This window comes from Pteropus vampyrus, unplaced genomic scaffold (assembly GCF_000151845.1).
Source record: "Pteropus vampyrus isolate Shadow unplaced genomic scaffold, Pvam_2.0 Scaffold67, whole genome shotgun sequence".
NCBI classification, from domain to species: domain Eukaryota; kingdom Metazoa; phylum Chordata; class Mammalia; order Chiroptera; family Pteropodidae; genus Pteropus; species Pteropus vampyrus.
In genome coordinates, this window is record NW_011888848.1 from 315141 (window position 1) to 331494 (window position 16354).

The following is a 16354-nucleotide window of genomic DNA, read 5'->3' on the forward strand; positions in this document are numbered from 1 at the left end:
ATTAATTAATATGATACCAATTTAATACCTGCCTTCATGAAGTTTACATTTTAGTAGCTTGAGATAGACCATAAACAAATTAACCATATAGTATGCATTTGTCATTTACATATGTAGTAGATCAGATAATATGTGCTATGGAGAAAAGCAAAGCAGTAAGGCTTGGGTAGAGTTGGGGTAGCTGGAATGTATGATTTTGCAGGGATGTCATGAAAGTTAACATTTGAGCAAAGACTATAAGATAGGGTGAACTGTGCAGGTTTTTTAAATACCAGGCTGAAGAAAAGGCCTGTGAAGGAGCATGTCTGATAAAGGGCCAGGGTGGCAGGAGCTGATGAGTGAGGGGACCAGTAGGAGGAAAAGATGCTCAGTAAAGAGTTGAGGAGGAGCTATATAAACATTTAATCATAATCAGTGTATTGAGAGTATAGAATAGGCAGTCAAATATAGTATTGGTGGGGCAATCAGTGGCTACGGTCTTGGAGAAATTTAGGCAATATCTGTCAAAACTTTTCAATATACTTAGGTTTTACCCACCCCTGGGATCACCTTGCCTATGTGTAGTGAAAGGTGCAGGTGCAACACTGTTTGTAACATTGTTTGCAACATTGTTTATAATAGCAAATAATTAAAGGCAATCTAAATGACTTCTAATAGAGCACTGATGTTATAAAGTATGGTACATTGAAGCGGTGGAATACTAATGTAAATGCAGAAAGAATAAGGTCAAGCTCTTGGTGCTGTTATGGGAAGATCCACAAGACACATAGTTAAAAGTGGTAAAAATCAAGGCATTCAATGAGAGAGAGACAGAGAGAGAGAGTGTGTGTAACAAAGAGTAAACAGATAGACCATCCTGTGTTGTTTAAATTTTTTTATTTCCTTTAGGTGCCAATTTCTCCAATGTTAAAAGAGTTCTTACAAATCAATAAGAAAAAAGGTAAATAACTCAATAATAAGGTAGATAAAAGGAATAAGCAGAAAGTTCATAACAAAGGACATGCTTCTTAGCCATTTCTTTCAGGAAATATATGGAAAAAATGCTTAAATGTATTGATAACTTAAGAAATGAAAGAAAACAGCAATGGATACCACTTTCATCTTTTCATTTAATGAAACATTAAAATTTTTGAGCCATCTCAGTGCTAGAGTGTGGAAAAATAATGTTGGTGAAAGTATAAATCCCTGTACTTTTGGGAGTCATTTTGAGGGTCACTTTGCATTTCTCTATTAGCTGTTAAAAAGACTGAGGTATAATCTTGTGCTGATGTGAAAAGATCTAAAATTGTCGTAAGTGAAATCTCACTAATTTAAATTGAAAAACATTTATTTTACTTCATATGCTTAAGCAAATAACTTGACAATAAAAGATTTTGTCTGTCTTGTTCCCCTGAGTATACCCTGGTGTGTTAGCACATAGTAGGTACCCCATAGAGGTTTGTAGACTAACAAATAAAGGAAAATAATACTTAATAAAATGCCCAATATTCCAGTACTACCATCATTCTGTCACATACATTATTGTTTCAGTTTTACCATAAAGGAGAGGAAAAAATGTGCAAATCGCAAAGTTAAGTCTAGAAGTGATTAGAATAATAAAATAAAGCAACGGTGCAGAAGTGAGTCGAGTGTTAGAACTGAGGCTAAGATTTTGTGAGTCACGACTATTTGTTTAACTTAATGTCTTACCCAAGTTCTTGGTCACTAATTGAAGAATTGTTACATTTTCTCCTGGTTCTTGAGGGATAGTGCCCCTGGAATACAGAAAAATGTTAATGAGAGTGGAGTTTTTCTTCCTCAAAGCTGTATTCTTGTTTCAGTAAACAGACCATAATTAGAGTAAATTTATATGTCGATCTCATAGGTGGCACAATATAAATTAGATAGTGATTGGTTTAAAATTTTTGTGATTTTCAAAATGAGGTTAATTAAATTATGGACCACCCATACAACTACATCTATTTCTGTGAAGACGGATGTATATGTACTGACATGGAAAGATCCACCCTTCTATAATACAAAGTAAATTTAGAATATATACTGTGATTGGATTTTCCTAAGTAATACATATGTTACTAAATGCACCCAATCAAAAGTGCAAGAAAATAATGTAATGATTTTCATAAACTATGTATTAAAGCATAATTAACTGACTTGGCAAACTTGATTTTCAGTGAACTCCATCCATGAACTTTGGTTTACCTTTGTGTTTATATATAAAGTAACTGAATATTCAATTACTATTTAAATGTATTTGTTTAAACCTTTCTTTTCCTAGAAAAGGGTTTGCGATTAGATGTGAAAATATTAAGCTCTGATCTCCAGTTCACTTCTCACCTTCACAAATATATATTTGCTACATCCTTTCTTTTTAAAAATTTATTTTAACAGTGAAACGAGGTGCCATTTAGGCTAATTCAACACATATAATAACATCAAGGTATTTTTATATTCTCCACAGCAGATGTATAATTCTCCGAGGTAACTGGCACTCAGGAAATGTTTATTGAATTACTGTTGATTTTCTTCTTAAAGGAAGATAAATTATCTTTAAGAAATATTTTATAGATTATGTTGTCACTATCCTTTCTCCTATCCCAAATACTGTGTAATATTATTTGGCATCTGCTGAAAGTAGAAGAACCAGGTACTTGTGCTTCCCATTGCATATACCAAATTATTTTCCCATTATGCTTCAGTTAGTAACAACATGAGGAGGGAACAAGAGAAGTATATTAAGTGCCTCTCATGTGCCTAAAATGTGTTAGTCATTTACTTCTGAGAGTAATGCTGCAGGGCCAGTGTTATCTTCATCGTGTAGTTGAGGAAGCTAAGGCTCCATTACAGAATTAGTAGCTGTCAAAAGGGTAGGGTTTGGACTCAGAGCTCTCTTTCTGAGAAGCCCTTGTCTTTTCTTCTATCACAGTTTACGCCTTACGGTAGCCAAAATAGTGTTTCTGCTCCCAGTTAGTTACAAATAAGAGATGGACTTCATAGCTGGAGAGAGATCTGGCATATGGTTCTTTATCTTGGCCATCGCAGCACCGTTGCTTCAATTTCAATGCAGTGACAGCGTGAGGCAGAAGTTGGCAGCTAAGGAGCAATTCAGACAGTGTTTGGGTATGATGACAGAGAGAGCTTAAAAAATAACTGGAGGAAAGGAAATCAGATGTTAAATTTTACATTAGCAAATTAATATTGATGACACAATGCCTGGTACTTTTTATATTTCCTTAACTTTACTAAATAAAAGAGGAATTGGTACTTTTAATAGACAAAGTATGTGCCTTGGTATAAAATCGTGGTTGGAAAAAAAAAACTATTTCTGTTTCATTGCAAATGAGGTAAAGAATGCTGTTAGGTCAGTGGAGACAGCTAAGCCCTGTAAAGCTGCTTACTCTGCACTAAGAAACTACAAAGTAAGAAACAGCCCATTATTCCATCTCTAGAGTTATTTCAGGAATGGCACTGGAAAGTTCAGTGGATCCCATTTTAAACAAAGGTCTGTTTGCTTTGTTTTAATCTGTAAAACCATTCTAGATTATGGTACTTTTCACTTCTTTATTTACATGGGAGCATAAGGGTTAAAAGTTACAATTTTTAAAATACCAAAAAGAAAACTGTCTGTTTTAAAAATGAGCTTTACATGGAAGATAAAATGTGTCAACAGTTTATATTGAAGGAGCATTATTTTCTTTACATGGCACTTTCATCTGACCACCCTTGTGGATTTAATATCAACAAGCCAATTTCTTAAGAATTATCACACTTATAGAGGATATTTCTCATCCTGTGGGATTTATCCCACTGTCCAATAACTATCTATTGAATTATCCCACTATTTATTAAGGTTTAAAGCATTCAAGAGAGATAGGTAGATTGTAAATGCTGTCATTCTCTTTTAATGATAAATATTTTGTGTAAGAAGCAAATAATATATAAGTCTCAGAAGTGACACTAGCCACCTGCTTTCTATAGAGTAGTATACTTTCCACAATTTTATCATAGGTTATTATTACTATTAAACTTGAAAGGTCTTATCCATGACACCAGGAAATGTTCCTAATATATATTCTATTTATAAGTATTTCTCACATCTGCCAGTGTTTTGGCTACTTACTTACAAACTAACACAGTCTGATCATGACATAAAAAAGTGACCAACAATATATTAGAGAAGTATATCAACTACTGTGTCATTCCCTGCTGTCTAATACCAGGATTCTTACTTGTGAAGGGGTCATATAGGTTTGACATACCCACTCTGAGAGACAAAAAATTGTCTTTGCCAATTTGGAAAAGAAAATTTTGAAAGAACCAAATGTTCATTTTGAAATAAGGTTTCTAGGACAGTACAATAGGCGCTTTCCCCTTCACCTAAAATTTTCTGAAATGTTTTTAACCATCTAATACACACACACTATAGTGACCTAGTTTTCTCAATCCTCACTACTTACAAGTGTGATCTGAGTGTGGACCAGCAGCATTCTGGGGAGCTTGCTAGAAATGCAGCATCTCAGGCCCCTTCCCGGACCTAATTAATCAAAATCTGCATTTTAACAAACATCTCTGGGTGTTTCATCTGTTCGAATATATTCACAATTGAGAAGCTGATAGCAGGAATCACTCACTGCCTGACAGAAAGGCCGAGCATGGCACTATCTGTATTTTCACTAAATGAATTCTCTTTCTCAGCTTGAGAGAATCCTTTACTCTTTTCTAAGGGGAGCTCCTGATCCTGGGTGGTTGAGAGGTGAGGTTTGGACAGGTAAAGGTTTTACAACCCTGATGGTGTGACAATGGCAGCTGTACAAAAATGCCAGGGAGATAATTGCTGAGAATCAATTACGGCAGCTGAGTTTTTCTTCAGCAGTTTCCTCTTTGACAGTGCCTTCTTCATGTCATGGTCTGCAGAGAAGGATCCACAGTAAGGAGTGGGATGACATAGATGTGACCCTTCGGCAGTCTCTAAAGAAAGCTGGTTCTTGCTATAGTGGGATCCAACTGGCATTAAGCTTTCAAAATATTTTGGGGGGATGCGGGAGGGCCAAAAACCAAATCAATAAGTCAACTGTTTAGAATTGAATACTTTTCATATGAATAGTCATTTTACTGTTATCCTGTTTGAGACAAACCTCCCTTTTACCACTAGGATTTCCATATAGTTTAAAATTTAAAGATGTTTATAGTTTCAAGTAATGACTTCTTATCGTTGACTGCTACAACTTCTCTAATAAGGTTAATATTCATTGGCTGATGACTAAATGTGTCCTGCACAATCCATTAAGTTAATCTTCACAGTACTCATAGGTAACGACTCTTTTCTCCTTTTTACTGGTGAGGAATCTGAGAGACCAAGAAATAATTTGCCCCAAATTATACAGCTAGTAAGTGGCAGAGGCAGATATTAAATCCAGGATTTCTCAGTTAAGGATTCCTCTTAATTTTGACCTAGATTGCTTTCTAGACTTCCTTATGGCCCAGAAGCACTGTCTCTTATGAATGAGTAACTATATCAGATCTCATCATTATGGCTCTAATTAGTAAAAATACCTTTGGTAAATATTTACATGAATCTTGACACATCCAAGCACTTATCCTATTGGTCACACCCAAATACTGATCTTGTTGGTGACTCAATATAATAATAGTATTAGAAGGCCTAAAAAAAAATCTCTTTCCATGTAGAACTTACGCAACTAAAAAGTATAAAAATTCAGTTAAGAATTTTAAAGCACCATTTTAAAGTTATATATTTTTATTTTTAAAGTATCAATATATATTATTGCAAAATAATAAATGTGTAGAAATGAAAGGATCATAAAATGACTGAGTATCCAAAATCATTTATTAAAGAATATCAAGAATATTCTGCTTTAAAATTTTTTTAACAGTTTTAGCTTTTTAAAATGTGTATTGGAGGATTTTTGAAAATATTTACTTAACTTTCCTTAATTATTGACAGCTGATAATGAGTTTGAGCCTCCCTTTTGCCTGACAAAATTGTAGTAATGTACAATAATATGGAAATGAGCCAGCACGTTTGGATATTTATAGGGAACCATCAAAAACAAATCTGTATCAATACATAAAGCAAGGAGTCCAAAGTGTATAAGAGTTTAACTTTTGCTACCTATGTTCAAGTTTGGCAGTGCAGGCAATGAGAACTTAAATGCATGGATTTTCAAGGTTATTTTGGAAGTATATGAAGTTTAATACAGAAAAGGAGAGTTTTCACTCAGATTGCTACTTCTCAACAACACAGTTGCTCTCTTTGGCTTTATGATGTACGTGTTTAAAATAAATAAATAAAAACAAGAATTTATTAAGAATATAATAAGCTCTCTAAAATCTATAATATTTAGTCTTTTAAAATAATATATTCATTTATCAATTTTGAGGTTGCTTATAACATATTCTATGTAAATCTTTTCTAAATGGAGATTTTTCTTATGTAGGCAGGTAAATATCAGTATTAGGAAGACTCTAACAGGAAAGTAGAAGAAAGTGGTTCAGATAGAATTCAAAGCCCTGTTTTATTCCAAAATCTTTTTTCTGTCTCTAATAACTGTATTTTTCTATCTCATCATCACCCTGATTTATGATAACCTAGAGGTGGATAGACTGATTCACCTCTTTTCCAAAACCAAATCAGAAGCCCTAACTATGGTAAAATGCTCAGTTTGGGAATGGTTTTGGCGACGTTCTTAACCATCAGTGTCCTGAGGAGGGGACTGCTGGGCAGGACCCCTTCTGCCTGGATGCATTAGGGTTTCTCACCTTGTGTACTAGAGGATGGGAATGAGTGGCTAGGAAACAGTCCTTTCTTGGTCCTAGTAGGCTGGCTGGGGTTTGTATCCCCTCTTTATTCCTGCCAGTCCTGCTAGCTAGGTTCTGGGTTCTGTGTCCCTCCTCATGCCCGGTCGGCTGCCCCGTTTCTCTCCACCTTGAACCACACTAAGTTCCTCCTCCAGCTGACACAGACCCTCATGCATTACAGTGTGCTGGACACCAGCCTACTCAGATGAGGATCTTAACACACTTCTGGGGGCTTGTGCTGCAAATGAGAGTGCGAGTCAGAGAGGTGACAAGGCAAGAAAGGTTTCCACAACGGGTGGATTCTGGCATCTAAAATCAAATCTTTTGAAGTGCTGGGGTTTCCCATCTTTAGCAATGTGTTTCATGGCAGACCTTCTCTTCGTAGGGATTGCAGTTGTTCCATTTGGAACTAGCTCAGTTCTTCAAAGCAAGGAGAGCCTGTTGGAAGAGTTAACTACAAATTGTATTTTTGTTGGTAAGGGTCACTCCTATGCAATACCCAAACAGGGAGACATTAACTGCATCCGTCCTGGCTCACTGTATTATAATTAAGGATCCTTTCTGCAGATTAGGTACCAGTGTATGGCTGGAAAGAGGGAAGCCACAGTTGACTACTGAGGAAGGACCACGTGAGTCAGCTGCACTCGTAGGCTCATCCCTCACCATCGGTTGGTTATTCAGGTTCTAATAGAGAAAAGGGGGTATTTATATAAATTGTTATGTTCATCATCAAAAATATTGGAAATGGACATAAGCAAATATGATTTTAATGTCATAGTATTATATTATATGGATATACTGTAACCATTGTGCCAAGTTTATTGATTTACAGTGAAAGAGAGCCTTTCCAGTATCTAAAAATAGTCATAACTACTTTCCATGGCTCTTTATTTCTTGTGAAAGTACCTACATAAGGATAATGAATTTGGATGGAATCAAAATGCAGGGAACTACCTAATTTTGTGGGTTATTTGATCTATAATAGAAATTGACAGGCTATGTATAACTATTATCTAGTGGGTCATAGAGAATGCCCGTATATGACATTCAATATTTTTGTTTTGAAATTGCTGTCAGTTCTTTGACTTAAATTTTCCTCAGGACTATTCTTCTTACATTATGAAAGTGACTAATTTTATGTTCCCGTTGTAATTGTTGCTGTTGTTTTTTTTTTATTAGAAAGCTAAACTTTCTAATAAAATGTTGCTCAAAATTTAATGTGCATCCAAATTGCCTGGGAATCCTGATAAACAGATTCTTTTTCAGCAAGTCAATATGTAGTAATATAGATCCTTATTCTTAGTTGATGCTGGTTGTCAATACCCTTTGAGTAGCAAAGCTCTAGTCACCCTAAGAGATGGCTGACATTCCTTGGAATGGTTTATTTCTATACAATCCAGCTCTTTTCTTCTGAACCTGTTTTGTATTTACTCTATAAATGCAAAATATGAAATCGGAGTGTGAAATTTCTTTACCTTATCCACAGATTCAGGAGCGTCATTAAAGAATAATTGAACAATAAATGAAGTAATTGGAAGACTTGTATTATATATGTATATAACACAATATACTACATTGTATCACACACACACACACACTATATATATATATAAAAGTTATTGTAAAGGTAAGTGAAAAACAGCACTGGAGTCTAGTTTGTATGAAAATCTCACTTCTATTTATTTGAGCTGACGTTGATGAGATAGATATGCCAGCTCTATCAATGTCAGATGAGGTCATTTGTTTTTGTATTTTAATAATGCATCCATGACATATCCTGGGATCAGGAGTTTGATGTCTCTCACCAACACTGTGGTCTAGGCTACAGTAACTACTGACTTGATAGGCACATGGTAGAGAGATAAGTTGCTAGCATTTAATTGGTGGTTTTGATTTTGAAGTCCAGTACCATGCTATTAAACACAGGCCTGGGAATTAGTAAGAAGAAGGTAACTCGACCGTGATGTGTGCTACAGGTTCCAACACCACAATTTCCATACCATACAGGTCGCATGGCTGCAAGCCTGTTCCTTCACCTTTAGAACTAGTATGATAACATCTGGGTGGTTATGTTTTTACAATGCAATAGATTAAGTGAAAGCCCATTGAATAGTGATAAGTTTTTTAAAAATAAAATACACTTACAAGAAAAGTGCAGATCTTATACTCACAGTTTAAACTATTTTCATACAGCAATTTATTGTTTCTCTGGAAATGAAATTCTTGAGACAGGAAGTTATTTCCCAGGGAAGTGAGTGTAGCCAGCACTGTAACACTGTCACAACCCATTGAGACTTGCATTCCCTACTTGCCATAGCAGAAATAGTAACTCTGGGAATGTAATAACTTATTCTGTGGGGAAAGTTTAAAAAAAAAAAAAGAAATTGGTTAATATTGGAATGGGAATAACTGATTTGAGCAATTTAATCAGGAGGTATTCCTTTGAATATCAAAAATTCTGTTAGAGAAAATAGGTACTCATTTCGGAATCAGTAATCTTATGATATCTGAATGATAAAGCATTACTCCAATGAGGAAGAAATTGGACAAGAAGCAAAAGTACTTCTCTAATCTTATCAAGTTTCCGTTTTGGTTGTCAGACTGCCAGCGCTACTGGGCTGTGGAACACAAAAGGCTCTGGCACTTGGTAAGAGCTGGAAAGAAACCACAAGTACCACCAGTTGTACATGAATGGACAAGGACAGTAACAATCATGGCTCATAGGAAACTTTCCCACACCCATGCTGCTGCTGCTGCTGGTATTTGAGCCACTGAAAGAAATGTGGGCAATTGGGGTGCATTGTTGCTGGTTCAGAAGTGGACAAAGGGAAGATGATCAAATAGGTAGAAGCAGCTTATGGAGAAGTTGTGAAGTGAAGCTACTCAGGCAGGGCTACACTATCTAGGATAGTCATTCTACTTCAACTGGGTTCTCCCACTCCAACTGACTTTCTTATATTTTTAAAAATTTTGCCTGAAATTCCAAAAGCACTGCAAGGTTCTTTTATACTAATAAAACACTAGTACTAGTAAACACTAGTATTTAAACTAGTAAAACACTAATACTAATAAAGTTTAAATGCTTTTATAAGGATCCCAGCAAGTCTCAAGACAAGGGCCACTCCCCCACTCCCTCTGGGTACTAATCAGTCATCTGTAGAGCTTCTTCAGATCTCTACCACACCCCACCCATCCCCAGATCTTCTGATGTACCCTTTTCTGAGTATGTGGCCTCACTGAAATGCTGTTTCTCTTGTATTCTTCAGGTACATTGTGGGCATCCTTCAGATGTGTTAGGGTTGAATATTAGAGTTACCCAGGCAGCTTTTTAAAAACACCAGTGTCCCAGACCTTATCCCAGAGAAATCAGATTGTTTAGGAGGTAGCTTTCAAATATATTTTTTAAAACTCTAGGTTATTCTTATGTGCTCTCAAGACTCAGAACCATGCACATTTAAGATTAAACGTGAGAACTGTCAGTTATTCATTCTTCAGAGTGAATCAATTCCTATGGGCTGAGTTTTTCCCAAACTAAGAGTTATGAGAATGAATATGACATTTTAATGCTGGTGGTGGGGCATAAAGAAACAAATATTTTAAGAGTCTAAGTTGGAATAACAGAACTTAGTTTAGGTCACTATTTCATTCAAACTAAATTGTAAGCTCTTCAACTAGGTCACAAACCACTTGCAGAAAGAGAACCGAAGGCTTTACATTCTTCACATACTCTCTTTTTCCTTTTATTTGGTTAATAAAATCAAATAGGTTTCAAGTGTACAATTCAATAATACATCATATGTATATTATACTGTGTTCATCACCCGAAGTTAAATTTCCTTCTATCACCATACATACTCTCAATAAGTTGTTAAATATCCCTTTGCATGTTATCTATTAAGATCATAATTAAAAAGTTTATCTAAGGAATATTAGAAAAACTGGTCATTCTGGAGGAGTTTATTATTTTTATGGTGCTCAAGAGATGACCTTTAAAGGTAATAAAAGGATATGGATGGTATTATTCATGTTTTGTTAAACTTTAGGTACCTCTTGAAGACTTTAATATATTTATTTAAAAATATTACCCTTGGTTGCAATTAACAAGTAGTCATTGAAGGCACTTGGGCAGTAAAGACATGCTTAGTATCACTCAGACATTGCTAAAACTTTGAGTATCTGTTGATAGCTTTAAGAATTTATAAAAATACTAACTCTTGGTTACAATTAAGGAGTGCTCAGAATTGAAGTCAGAAGAACATCCGAAAAATTAAAAAGAACTAGCACCTTAGAGTCAACATTTGTTCTTTTTTACCAGTATAAGTGATTGTGTTTGGTTGAGATTTGATACTTGAGTTCACAAAAACTTGGAAGTGAACAGGATGCAGCTGGTTGTTGTGACTTAGAAATAAAGACTGACCACAGGCTTCCTCTGGAAGGAAAAGAAATGAAAAAAAAAAAAAAAAGACCCAGCTTTTCCACCTTGCTGTGAACCACAATCAAGTTTGGGGCTTATAGAAAGATGTTAGCCCTGTTCATCCCCAAAGTGTGGGGAAAAAGGACATGAGTGAGCCCAACACTCACCCAGTGCATGAGCAAGTGAGGCAGACCCATCCAGGGCAGCCAGGATTAGGGAAGTCACAGATAATCCCCACTTGCTGGAGTGTAGGGGATGCAAACAAACATGGTGGCACATCTATCCCCAAAGGTGCTTAATGACAAGTTTAAGGGGCAAGTTAGGTAAGGCGTTCTGCCAGGGAAGGGAATGGACAGGACAAAGCCATATGAAACACTTAGATATTACAAAATAGCTTATAACCGATTGGTAGGTTTTGAGATTCTTTGCTCTGAAAATTCAGCAATAGTAGAGATTGTCGCATTTCTGTTGGGGATTGTTACCTGCTGAATGACAGGTTTGGTCAAAGTGAGAAGGTGGGGTGGGGGAGGGGGAGAGTTAATTTAAGAACCTGAAAAAAATCTTAGACAAAGCTCACTTCTACTTAAAAATTATGAGTTAAAACACTGGATAGAGTGGGGTCAGTCATGGAGCTGTTCCCAGTGCTTCCAAATGCCTTCTCAAAAGATATGTAAGAATAGATATGTAAGAGAAAAAGTCCAGGTCCAGCTGAGCAATGAGAAGGTTTTTTATGAGCACGGTTATTCTCTAAAAATGAATCTCTAAGCCGAAAAAAAAAAATCATCTTTAATAGGCAAAAATACTGTGGAAAGAAAAAAAAAAGAAGGAAAGGAGCGTCACTGAGCTCATATGATTATCTACACGTGTCTGCCTATTGCTTAAAAGTAAAATATTGACAGCCCAGAGCCCCAAAGGGATAAAAATGTATATCCAGTTCTTACTCAAGTAAAAATGTATTGGGCTCAATTCCAGAGAACATTCTTGGATTTGACTTTTTTTTTTTTTTTAGCTCCCTAAATTTAACTAGCCGTTTTTTGTTTTTTTTTTTCTTAAAACCAGGCTTTCATAAAAACAAAAAAGTTTCTTCACTTTGGTGTTTATTTTCTAAATTTAGAAAGTTTAGAAAATTTTCACTCACAAAAAAGTAAGCCCCTATAATCTCACCTTTTTTCCTTAAAATTTACAAGAAGCGAAAGTTTCACTCCCTCCAACGCTGAGAGAGAAGAAGTTTTTCTAAAATACTAGAGATGTTTATCTATATCTATGTATCAATGGATATATTCTTATCACTATAATTAAAATGATTTAACTTAATGTAAATCTTCATTTAAAAAGATGGAACACTGTTCTTGTTTTAGGTAGTCTATTGATGTTATCATATTTTTAGTTTTATGTGCTTAATCTGTAAGAGTTTTTGGATTACAACACAATTATTCAAGTCATGGCTGACTGAAGGCACATAAATGACAAACAGGTGCCTTGGGACACATACTTAAGAGCTCCTCAAGACTCTATTTTTATAACATACATGCCCCACCTCGACTATGTCTTACTCACAAAGTGACTATTTTTCAGCTCCTTACACAAACTGAACTCTAGTTTTCGGGCTTTCCAGTATGCAGTTCCTTCTCCCTGGAATGTTCTTTCACTCAAGGCCGGCTCTTTCTCATTTTTGTGATGTCAATTTATGTGCCAACTCTTCATGAAGACATTCTCATCCTCCATCTAAAAGAGCTCCCCTCCCACAAACATTGTCTCTCCCAGAAGTAATTTTCCTTCAAAACACATCATAGTGGTAATTTTTGTTTGTTGGTTCATGTCTGTCACTCCTCTACTCAACAGAATGAGCTCTGCGAAGCTCACAGAGTCTATCTTTTTCAGAACTGTATATCCAGCACCCAGCATAGGGTCTGGCAGATAATAGATGTCTAATAAGTATTTGTGGAATTAGTGAAGTACATATGTCATTGGCCCAGATCCATAAACATTATATTACTAGCTTGCTGTACAACCACGAGGCCATGAAGAAAGAGAAGGTTGCTATTTGATTGGTTTTTATGAGTCATGTTTTACCGAATTAGGTTACTAGTAAATCCCTAGTGAAATAGTTACATCAGTAGTAAATTACAGAGCATGTTGTATTGCTGAAATAGGACACTGCTCTTGAGAAACCCAATCATTGGAGGCAAGGGTGTTGCTTAATGCATTTCTGTAATGACTAGAGCAGAAGTCAAGTGGATGGAAGAAAGAATTGCACTCTTGAGCTTAGATCTGCTATTTATTAGTCATTTATTAGTTAAGTTCTTAAGATCCTGTTGTTTTTAATCTGTAAATGGCAATAATTTCATCTCAGGAATAATATAGGTGATACATGAGATAGTTAAACCCTACCATATTTATATAAATAAGTGTGCGCAATCTTCTTATTTTGAGGTTAGTGAAAGGGGAAATCCTTGCAGCTAGCTGGCTGGGAATTCTGAGTCTCTGTGAGCCCATTGCCTATTGTGTTATTTCTACAAATTTGTTACTGCCCCAGAGTGGGTTGTCTAGGAGTTTATGTAATGTTAGTGAAAGTGTTGTGTGATTTTCCAAAGGGATATATAAATTCATATACTACATGTATATAAATTCATATACTAATAGTATATATTACTATTATCATAGAGTTAAAAAAAACAAGATTCTATAAATAGGAGTTAAAAAAACAATAGATTCTATTAATAAGAGGAATCTGTTAATAGTGACTGTTAGATTTTACCTTTTTTAGTTTAGGTAGACTTAAAAGAAGCATGAACTTAACTGACATGGGTAGAACATCTACAGTAAAGTCAAAAAAAAGGTTATAAAAGCTAGGATAGTTGCTAATGCTTCATAGGAAAAATGTGCCCTCCGCCAGGTAGTGGAAAGTGAGTTTGCTCCATTTCTGCTTGACTTTTACCTCTGATTTCCCAACTTTACCCCAAAGAAAGTTAGTCATAATGGTGAACTTCCTAAGAGCAAGCAGCTGTAAAGTGAGGAGTCACTAAAGGCAATCAGCCAGTAATCAGGTTTACACTTAACCAAGATAGATTTAATCCAGACTGAGTCAAAGAATCACTAAGTTCTAGTGCCAGAGGCAACTAAAATTTACTCTTATTAACCCAAAAGTCTATTCCAAAGTCTTCTAAGACAACCAGAGAAGTTAGTTTTATTATACTTCTTGACCTATATATATAAGTACCAAACCATAGAATTTTCACAGATGCCAAGCTTTGATGTGTATACTTATTGCCATGGTGCCCTTGGCCTTCCAAGGAAGGGAATAATTCTGCATTGATGTGAGTTCACAGGTCTTTCATTGACAATCTCAGAAGATACCTGGACGTTTCTCGAATAAAGTTTCCTATTTAGGCCTCTATTTCTTCTAAATTTTCACCTTTTCTACTCTTCTCTCAACTTCTCTATGTGCTCTATATTAGGATATAGTTGGACATGGTGTGGTTGTCATGTAGCTGCTAATTGTGTTAATTCAGTCTCAAACAACAGCTTTGCAAGTAAATTAATGTGTGAGGACCTGAAACACAAAGGTAATGTGAGACTCAGAAAACCAAAGCTGACCTTGAGCCAGCTATTCAGAGGGTAAAATAATGTTCATTGTGTATATTGGGTGCAGCTGGTGTAATTAGAGGTCATTGGCAGATCTTACCAAATTAGTTATTCTGGGTAAATAAGAAAATATTTATAAAGGTTCTGTTAAACAACCAGCTGACAGTCTTATGGGAGCTCCCTTGTAGGTAACTAAATGCTTTTCTCTTGCTGCTTTTAAGATTCTTTGTCTTCAACCTTTCATATTTTAATTATGATGTGTCTTGGCCTGGGCCTCTTTGGGTTCATCTTGTTTTTTGGGACTCTCTGCACTGCCTAGGCTTATATGTCTATTTCCTTTACCAGGTTAGGGAAGTTTTTTATTATTATTTCTTCAAATAGGTTTTCCATTTCTTTCCCTCTCTCTTCTCTTTCTGATATCCCTATGATGCGAATGTTGGTATGCTCGATGTTGTTCCAGAGGCCCTGTAAACTATCATCATTTTTTTAGATTCTTCTTGTTGCTGTTCTTATTGGATGTTTTCTGCTACCTCATCTTCTAACTTGATGATTTGATCCTCTGCTTCATCCAATCTACTGTTAATTCCTCCTAAGATATGTTTCATTTTAGTTACTGTATTTTTCATTTCTGACTGGTTCTTTTTTATGTTTTCTATCTCCATTTTTTATGTTTTCTACCTCTTTGTTAAAAGTTCTTATTGAGTTCACCTACTTTTCTCCTAAGTTCATTGAGAATCCTTAAAACAGTGTTTGGACTCTGCATCTGGTAGATTGCTTGTCTCCATTTTGTTTAGTTCTTTTTCTGGAGCTTTGTTCTGTTCTTTCATTTGGGACATGTTGCTTTGTCTCCCCATTTTGGCTGACTCCTATGTTTGTTTCTATTTATTATATAGGGCTGCTATGTCTCCTGGTCTTAGTAGAGTTGCCTTATGTAATAGATGTGCTGTGTATCCAAATGGCACAGTCTTCTCTGGTCACCTGAGCCAGCGCTCCATGTATGTCTCTTATATGGATTGTGTGTGCCCTCCTGTTGTAGTTGAGTCTTGGTTGCTGTTTGCTCATCAGTGGGAGGGATTGACCCTCGAGCTGATGGGTTGTGATGACTGGCCATGACCAATGGAGGAGCTGTTCTGTAGGAACTGACCCTACAGAGTAGGATTCGCGTTAGCAGTGTTCTGGTGACTGCCCTGTCTGCCCTTTCTAAACCTGTTTGTGGGAATTCTACCCAGAACTATCACACAGCCCTTAACTTTGCAACTGATCGAACTTAAATCTGAAACTTAAAGTATTTTATTTATGTGTCTATTCCTAATTCAGGAGTCTCAGCTCCAGAGAAAACGTCTGAGGGCATTCATGGTATGTCAAAAGTGAAAGAGAAATTTGAGATACTGACTAGAAAATTAAGACTAAAATAACACTTAGAATTTAAAATATCTAGAATCCTGTGAAACAATATTATTAGAGAAACAAGAATGTGTTGAGCTAAATTTTTTAATCAGTACATCTGTTTGTGAATATACAGTCTTCATGATCAAT

The 16354-nt window shown here is 35.8% G+C and overlaps 1 protein-coding gene and 1 pseudogene across 4 annotated transcripts in view; both read left to right on the forward strand.

Moving 5' to 3' along the window:
* Positions 1 to 16354, forward strand: part of ELOVL6 (ELOVL fatty acid elongase 6) — a 113964-nt gene that overhangs the window by 25701 nt on the left and 71909 nt on the right. The window lies entirely within an intron of this gene.
* LOC105293044 overlaps positions 9350 to 16354 on the forward strand; it is a 9820-nt pseudogene continuing 2815 nt past the window's right edge.